Genomic DNA, 9,937 nt, shown 5'->3' on the forward strand with positions numbered 1-9,937 from the left:
TTCTTCTGGAAAAATACCCAGGAGGGGAACAGGGTACCTTGCTATTGTCAAGAGGTCTTTCATTTGATGATCACCAAGCACAACCCTGTCTTCTAGATCTGATAGTCTATCTTCACATTGGTTGACTCTGCTGCATATACTTTCAGTAGAATTTTTAATTTCCTAAATTTCTATTTGAGTCTGTTCTATGGAATCCAGTTCTTTTTCATGTTGAGCATTCACGGTTTCCAAGTCTTTCTTAAGCTTTATTTTTTCAAATCGGTATCTACTCTAGATTCACTAATCATTTCCTTCAATATGGTCATTATCTCCTTAATTATCTCTGTTTTATTTCTCTCCAAAAACTTACTGATCTGTGCTGTTACTTCTGCTGCTGTCATTTCATAACATTTAGTTGTGTGGATTTTATATCTTCCACTTCAATGCCCCCTTGACTTGCTTTGGGCAAGTTTGGGATTATGGGGGGTGTTGCATGATCTTATTTTGGTATTTCCTCATTTTCTATTTTTTGCTTATTTTGCTTTATTTTCTGCATTGAGGCTTTACATTGCTTATGGTAGATGGCTTTATTACTAACATAGAGACCTTTTTAGGAAATGACTACTTTTAAGACATGTTTTCTAGGCATAGCTGGCTTTTGGATCTTGAGCCTGCCCCAAGATCCTGCCTGTCCTGTTTATTAGGGATAAGAAGTCGCTGGCTATTTGCTTAGCACCCAGTTCTTTGGTACTGGACTATGATATTGTTTATGAGCCCCAGACAATCTTGGTATTGGCATATTAGGAAGAATAACTGATCACAATAATGATGTCACCTTGGCTAAAGTAGTACAGTTAACAATAATAACATCAAACGCAGTCTAAAAAATGACAAACTGTGATAACTGTTAATTTTCCACCTTTAACCATAGGTTCAAGATTTATAGTTATATAATAAAATTTAACATGCATTTAAAAATTATGTACAGTAAATATCCACTCAATAGAGAGATTTTACCCTAAAGGGGGAAATTTTGAAAGGGATAAGAGGAAAAAATAGAGATATAAAAGAAGAGAAAGAGATTAGAAGCAAAGCTGAAGGACAGAGGAAGATTATCTAAGTCTTGGGAAACTGGTGAAAAAGACAAGAGGGAAAGAAAGAAAGAAAGAAAGAAAGAAAGAAAGAAAGAAAGAAAGAAAGAAAGAAAGAAAGAAAGAGACAAAAACAAGTACAAAACAAAAAAACTAAAAGCAATATTCACTCTCATGAGAAAACGAAACAATGAAAAACATTCTCTCCCAAATAGCCTACAAGCAATAAAAAATAAATGCAATTTCTCTGTGATTTCAAACCTATGATTATCTCCTGGAGTCTACAGTTTTGTGGTAGTGTCCAATTCAGGATACGACTCTGCTCTCATTGGTGGACAAAGGAAGCAGCTAGAGCCCAGATCTGTGCTGGGTAACCCAAGCACGCCTGCAGTGGGCTTAGGGCAGGGTGCTGACTCATCCACAGAAGTTCAGACTGACCCTGGCCTCTGGTCACGGGCTGGGGCCTGTCTTCTAGCCTGTAGCACTCTGAGAGGTTCTTGCCAGCCTATGACTCCCTGACCCTAGACATCTCCTGTGGTTTCCCTCTGGACGTCAGAGCTTTTATCAGATGAAATTGGAGAAGATGCTGTTAGTTATTGCTTGGCTATTATGCAGCAGTTCATATGTAATTGTCTGAATGATTTGAGCCTTGCAAATAAAAGTGGAAGATAAGAAGGATTTCTGGAAAATAGGGTAAGGTAAATATGTATAATCTTCTCTACCCTTCACCAGCATTTTACTAAAATAAGAGTAAAAGCATTTGAATAGAGATATGAATCTAAAAAAGAGATATCTGAAAAGGTGAATCCAGTTAATGAGTGATTATATAAATCAAGGTACTATGAGGAATACTGAAATCAATTTGTTATTTCAAATAGGAAGAGTTTGAAGGCAGGAAAATTGAGGCTTACCATAGCAAAGGCTGGGAGAATGGAGAGCAGTCACGACTGTAGTACCCCTGGAGGTGAAAGAAGGAGTCTCAGAAGCACCCCTGGGAATTCTGCATATTTTAAGGTCCACGCCAGGTTTAGGGTAAAGTTGGTGAAGCAGTCTCCTTGGACCAAATATGGAAGGGACATCAAAGAATAATTTAATGCAGTATTTGTGTGTGTGTGTGTGTGTATGTGTACATGCACACACATGTGTGTATGGTACTGGGGATTGAACTAAGGCAAGCACTCTACCACTGAGCTACATCCCAAGCCTTTAATGCAGTATTTTAAAAAATTTTAAATTGTTTTTAGGTATCTTAATTGATACATAATAATTGTACAAGTTATGGGTCACATGTAGTCAGCTCAGGATCATCAGTCATTTAAGAAAATTCCTTAACTTTGATATACAGGCAAAGTAAGCAATCATAAAAAAAAGAAGTGGAGAAAGTGGAAGAGGAAGAAGAAGAAGGAGAAGAAGAAGAAGGAGAAGGAGGAGAAGGAGAAGGAGGAGGAGAAGGAGGAGGAGAAGGAGGAGGAGGAGAAGGAGAAGGAAGAGAAGAAGAAGGAGGAGGAGGAGAAGGAGAAAGAGAAGAAAAGAAGAAGAAGGAGAAGAAGAAAGAGGGGGGCACAGAAAGGGTGTGGGACAGGGAGAAGGAGAGGGAGAAAGAAAGAAAGAAAGAAAGAAAGAAAGAAAGAAATTTGGAAAAGGTTTCTTTAATTAACATATCCAAAAAGATAAGAAAAGATATGACATTATTAAAAACATGAAAAAATATGCATATATAGGAAGGAAATCAAGAAATGGAGGGAGGGTTTGAGGTGAGGGGAAGGGAAGTAAAAAGAATTAAAATGTGTTATGTACATGTACCAACTTCCCACAGTGAATGTGCTCACTATGTACAGCAAGCCTATGCTAATGAAAACTTTTTAATTTTTAAAAAAGGAACAATAACAATATAGATGGCTGTGGGAATTAAATATCAGGTAGGATAAATTTAAAACTGAACAAAAGAGTTGGGAGACAAAGTTGCAGAAATCTAGAAACCTGAATAAAACAGAAGATAGATACAGAAACAAAAAGAAAAGGTAATAAATTTTCAAAATTAATTCATTACATTTCAATAATCAACTGATAGGAGTTCTATAAAGACAGCAGTAATTTCCACCAGGAAGTAATCAAAGAGAATATCCACAGCTGAATAATGTGAGTGTCCAGATTGAAGATATCCACTGCAGTGCATTCTACAAAGGGCTGTGTGAAGAAATGCAACTGGGAAACTTTAGAACACTAAGAACAAAAATATCAGGGGCTGGGGATTTAGCTCAGCGGCAAAAGCGCCTGCCTGGCATGCGCAACGTCGTGAGTTCAGTTCCCGGTACCGGAGAAAAACCAAAAACCAAAAAAAAAAAAAAAAAAATCTTTAAAGTCTCCATAGCAAAAAAACAAGGCCACAGAGTCACACTAAAAAGTGAACATTAGAATATTATCAGACATATAAAAGCAAGAAGCTAAATACAATGAAGTAATACTTTCAAAATAAGGAGGAGCTACTGTTCCTGATCTAGAATTTGATTCCCAAGCTATCAGTAAGTGTGAGGATGGAATAAAGCCATCTTCATGCGATGCCTCAAAAACTGGATTTGCTATGACTTCTTTGTTGAGAATCTATTGGAAAATATAATCAACCAAAATAAGAGATAAAACCATAAAGACTGATCAGAGTGCCAGGATACAAAAATACGAACACAGAAAAAATTAGAACTTTACAATGCTTAGCCCATAACCAGTTCAGAGTAAGATTACGGAAAGGTCTACATGTGTTCAAGGTAGCAAAAGGAAACCTGACATGACTGACTGCAGGGAAAATGCACTTTTAGCAGAATTTTGAAGTTCAGTTGGAAAGTTTAGAAAGAATTAATGACAGTGACAGAAAAGTAAATCAGCAAAACTAAGATGCCATAAATCCAAGGAAAATATAGAAGGTAGCCAAGAGAAAAATATGATCAAGCAACATAGATCGGCGTGGCATAACATTGACCTGTTCATAATAACATAAAGCACACTGAACATTAAACTGCTCTGTGAAAGAGCTAAACCCTTATTTCACACTGTGGGTTTGCTAGTTTCTCACCTAGTATCTATTCTCCCTCTACGTTTTGTGAATAGAACCCTGGTACTGTCTGGGAGAGCAATGCACCCGGTATAAAAAATCCCATCTCCTCTGCTGTGCTTGAGGGAGTATCCAGACACAGTTTTTAATGGCCAAATTGAAATAAAAGTATGTAACAATTTCCAGGAAAATATTTTCTCTGATTTTAGTGATTTCCACTTTGTCACTTGGCTTTCCTTCCTCCCAACAAAGCAGATTTCAGGTCACAGGATCCTCTGTAATCCAGCTGTGACCCTGCGGGCAAAAGATACCATGCACTAAGGGTGGCACAGCCGAAGGAAACGGGAGACCGGTCCCTGAGGACATCCCTGAGCGGCTGTGCTAACTTTAGGTCCTCCGAGCACACAAGTAGAAAAAGAAGTCAAAAATAAAATCGTTCATAACAGCGCCCAAACCTATCGTATAACTAGGAACACATCTGACAAGAAACAGAAAAGGCCTCCACTTTGAGAACTGTAAAATATTGCTAAGAGAAATTAAGAAAACCCAAATAAATAGAAGGATAACATACCATGTTAATGGTTAAAGACAAAATATTGTAAAGATGTGCGTTCTCACAAAATTGATCTACAGACTAAACAAATTCTGTTGAATTTTTTTGTGGAATTTGACAAGATAATTCTAAACTTTATGAGGATGTGCAAAAGGCCTAGAACAGCCAAAATAGTCTTGAGAAATAAGCACTTACACCACAGAGATCAAGACTTTACATAAATAACTTCTCTTTATTACTTCATTGATGTCTGTCCTTTATTATTTTCTTCCCTCTAGGTTCCTAACTCACTGCCCTTGTTCAGGCTGGGCTGAAAGCTTAGATCATTAATTTCTAAATATTGTTTAACAATATTTAACATTTTAATATTTTACCTTACAAAAAATTTCAAAACTAGTATGTAAAGTCTTTGAACTCTTTGTTCAGCTTCTACCCAGGGTTACATCTTTATATAACTCAAATAAAATACAAAAATGGGGAAACTGATATTAGTATAACATTGTTGGCTTTTCACCAGTTTTAACAGGGCTCATGTGTGTGTATGTGTGTGTGTGTGTGCACGTGTGCAGGTGCACATGTGTGTGTATGTGTGTGGAGGTCATCCATGCATTTTCGACCCCATGCATAGGTTCACATAACCGCACTGCAATCAAGATCTATCACCACAAAGAACTCTTCCTGCTGCCTTTATGTATTCCCATCCACCCGGCCTTACCCCCATCCCTATCCTTAAGAAGCACCAGTCTGTTCTTCATCTCTGTAATTTAGGATGTTATATGAATGGAGTCATAGGGCCGGGGACATAGCTCAGGGGCACAAGCACCTACCTAGAAAGTGCAAGGTCCTGAGTTCGATTCCCAGCACCAAATAAATAAATAAATGGAATTAGAGCTAAATGTAATCTGAATTAATTGCATCCCGTGCAACATCAGGGTGCAGGCAGTAACATTATGGTTTAGAATCTTGAATAACAAAGCTTGAAATCTGCTATAAGTACCTTGAATTTGATTAGAGGGGAAGGAACTAATCAGAATGGTTTGGAGAAAACCTGGACTCTTTACAAGTTGTTCTCTTTTAACATCCTAAAATTTTTTTCACTTACATTGCACCTTCATGAAAAATTACTGGCTGAGTAGGAGAAGGAAAATAAATCTATAGATCAATACGTATGAGAAATACTATGTGGCCATTAAAATGATTAAGATATCTTTTAATTGATTTACATGGAAACACTAATATAATTTGTAACTGAGTAAAAAAATAAGAAAGCCCATTTAAGTAATAACATGTTTTCAGCTTAAAAATTTAATAATATTTATATAACAACTTTTAAGTCTGAAATAATATGCAAAATTGCTAATAATGAAGTGGGATTTTGTGTCTGGGATAAGTGGGGTTAGAGTGATTCATATTATTGAAAAAAATTCAAGCAGACTTAATTTTTCTGAAATAGTTGAAAAAACATTAATAGCTATTGAAATAGCAAAACTCCCTCTTGATGATATAAATTAATTATCTGCTCAAAAACATGTACATCAATCAAGTTTTCAGTAAGCTATTGATCAACCCATGGAGCAACAGATCAACCTCATTAGTAGACAAGCTTGGAAATGTATATAGTATATAATTTACCACATGTTATATTTCACATATTTCTATTAAATATAGAAAACTACTATATTAACTAATATATATATATACATATATATTTGCCTTTTTGAGGCAGGGTCTCACTATACAGTTCAGGTTGGCCTTGGGCTCACTTTGTAGTTCATGCTGGTCTTGCACTCATGACAATCCTCCTGCCTCAGCCTCCTAAGTGCTGGGATTACAAGCTAACTACTATACTTTTTTCCTCAATACAAACAACCCAAGCCTATTAAAACTTACATGTCTTCTCCCTCCAGAACCTGAACGTCCTAAACCATATTCACTCTGACTACTGTGTCCTTACCCGTCAGGGAGCTCCAACCCCACGCTATTCCACTACCGTGTGCTGTAGCAATTCACCACTTTTAGCAATGTTGTGATACCTGAGAAGTCTGCACATCTAAAACCAGCACCCAGTGAAAATGAAAATGTAGTGTACTTATTACGCAAACGTTATTGTGATGGCAAAACAGTAAACCAAACATAAAGTTCCTCCTAAGAGTGGAGTTTTGCAAACCTGCACAAGTCTCAGTTGTCAGGGCCTGTGACACTGGTCCTGTGGATGTCATTCATATGCAAATTCTAGTTCCCATGCCATCCACCAACTGTAATACAGCTCTTTCTTACTGGTCAATTCAACTCTCCAGCCTGCATTTCTTCTGAGATAAGTCCTTTCCCTCAGGCGTACCCTTCCAAAGCCGTCAGCCAACCATAACCCAAACTAACACTGCTTCTCTTATGTTGCTCATTCATTCATAAAATACGTGCTGAGCCCCTACTGTGTGTCAGACACTGTTCTCTCCACAGGGAATAGAACAGTGAACAAAATTTTAGAGGTGCTTCCTCTCAAGGAGCCTCAGTTCTAATGGGGAGAGACAGACAACAAACAAGTAATACACACAGTGTGCTAGTTGAAAATTGATGCTATGGCCAAATCGAAGCAGAAAAGAGGAGCATAAAATGTTTATGGGACATTGCAATTTTAAATAAATGGTGGGCTGGGAAGGTGACTGTCAAGTGAAAGTGGAAAGGAAGTGAAATAAGAAGCTAGGCAAAAATGAAGAGGAAGAGCTTCCCAGGCAGAGGGGAGAACAAGTCAATGCCCTTAGACAAGAATATGCTGAGATACATTTAAGTCGTAGCAGGGAGGCCAGTGTGGCGAGGGGAGAATTTAACAGCAGGGAGGGAGTAGCAGGGTTTGAGGTTAGAGTAGCAGCTCCTTTAGTGGAACTAGATCCTGGTGCGCTCCAGGATAAGCCATGTGGTAGGCCATAAAGCAAGACCCCGGAAAGCTAAAAGCACTGAAGTCATAAAATGCACGTTCTTCAATCACAGTCGGGTGAAACTGGAAGTGTATCCCAGAAAGAAATTGGGGGAGTTAAAAAATATGTGAAAACTGAGCAAGATACCACCAAAAATACTTTGAGATGTGCTATGGGTTGTGTCTGGATGGCCCCCCAAAGCCTCATGCAGTCACGGGGGGATGGGCTTTTTGGAGGCAGCTGAATCTAGAATTTGTGATCGGTTCATTGTCTAGTGTTGGGATTGGGAGTGTGAGAGCTACAGCTGCCTGGGGAGCAGGTAGTCAGCGTACAATATAAAGGGGGAGAAGAGGCTTGCTTCCCCTTCTTGCTCTGGTTGCTTTTGCTGTCTCCCACCACCATGAACTGCTGCCCTCTGCCAGGCCACCCTGCCTTGGAACCAGCTGATTAAGAACTGAAACCTCCACAAACTGTGCGCTAAGTAAACCTTTCCCTATTTAATTTGGGCATTGAGTATTTCATCTCAGCAATGAGAAATGTACCTAAGAGAAGATTATTGAAAATTATATAACATATCAAAAATTATGGAGTGTGACCAAAGTAGTTATTAGAAGGAACTATATAGGTTCTTTCTAAAACACAATAAACTATATAGGTTCCTTCTAAAACACAAGAAAAAGAAAAGCAAATGAAATCATGTAGGGCCTTATGGGCCATTGTAAGGATTTTGACGCTGAGTATTTTTATATACTGACACCTGCAGGAAACTCTAAGAGATGAGGAGTGAACTCTAGTTGCTTTAAAGAAAGATAAAATTAATGTTTGAAAGTTCACCTACTCAGTAAAATTAACTAGTAATCCTAACACTAATAATCAAAGTGCTTTTATGAAAGCACAAAACGGCAAAATATTTGAGTTGTCAAACATTAGTATTCCCGGCTGAGACCAAAGAAGACCATACTCCGTCTAACTGCATCTTGTTCCAGATCTAATACAAGTATCCTTTTCTGTGGGGTCTTTCGTGCCACAATTTCCCCATTATTGATGTTTTTTTGTTTTAGAGTGCCCTCCAAGAGTAGTGATGAAGTGCTGAGGAAATACAGGTGTGTTAGGTAAGCTTCGTGCAACCAGAGTTATAGTGCTGTGGAAGATGAGTTGAGTCATAACAGATAAAATTCATATCAAGTGAAGTCACTTCAAATAGACACATAGAAGTGTGGACCAGTGGATGAAAATGTTGCTAGCACAGACTCTCACAAACCTAACTCTACATCTCCCCGAGGAGCCATCATTCAGTCTTGGCCAATTTGGTGTTCATGGCAACTTTATTTATGGGTATCATGAATAGCAAGAATTTACGGGACATTTCTAATACTAAGGGCAATCTAACCCCATCTGTCTCACCCATGCCTATTGAGCAGGCTAGCTGGAGGATTTCACTTGCATCTTTCATCTTTCTCATTGAATCCATCAGCAAAATGTGAATGGCTTTTTGTGGGAGATCAAGATCCTCTGGTCATCTCCCACGTAGGAAAACCTCTTGACTCTCTATGACTGCTGTCCACGGTGCTGATCCTCAAAATCCAGCTACCTCCAAAAGAAGCATCATCATTGCAGAAAAAATAATTGCGAAATTCACACAAGCAAATCTAAAGGCCTTTGCCTCAGTGATCATGGACAGTAAGTTCCCAAAGGGGAGCTGAGTCAACGAGCATGTGTGAACATAGAGCCTTCATCTCACCTTGGTGGAGCCAGTGCAACGTCCACAAGAACTGAAGTAATTCATTCCAGAGCGGCAGGAGTCATGGAAAAAGTTAAACCTGACTGTCCCCCACTAGGCTCCTGCACTTGAGGCTAAACCTTTGCTCTGGTGTAACTGTCTTCTTAGCCTTCTTTAGGTCTCCTCTAACTCTCTAGAAGATTTTAAATCTCTTGCTGTTTCTTACAACTAGTTTTCTGAACCCTGAACCACAGTACCAATCCTCTGAAACCTAAAATTCTACAGAAGCACTACAAAAATTCCAAGGAGTGTGAATAAACTTGCAGAAAGTGATGTATCAGAGAAGCCAAGAGAAATGAGTGCTTTGTGAGGTGAGCATCAGTTGCCAGTGCCAAAGGAGGATAAAGGAGGGAAATTATGGAAGCTAGATGTTTTTCCAACCCAGAATATGATATTGCTGTGGGGACCATGCCTTCTCTGTCCTCAGACCATGTGTTTAAGCGAAGTGAACTCTACCCAGAGCTAGTCATGTAATCCAAACTCAGGCCTATTGCTATAGATCAAATGTGTACCAGAAAAGTATGTGTTAAAAACTGAATTCCCAAGATAACTGTTAAGAAATGAGACTTGTTGAGC

Source organism: Chinchilla lanigera, unplaced genomic scaffold (genome assembly GCF_000276665.1).
Source record: "Chinchilla lanigera isolate Chin_1 unplaced genomic scaffold, ChiLan1.0 scaffold00092, whole genome shotgun sequence".
Lineage (NCBI taxonomy): Eukaryota > Metazoa > Chordata > Mammalia > Rodentia > Chinchillidae > Chinchilla > Chinchilla lanigera.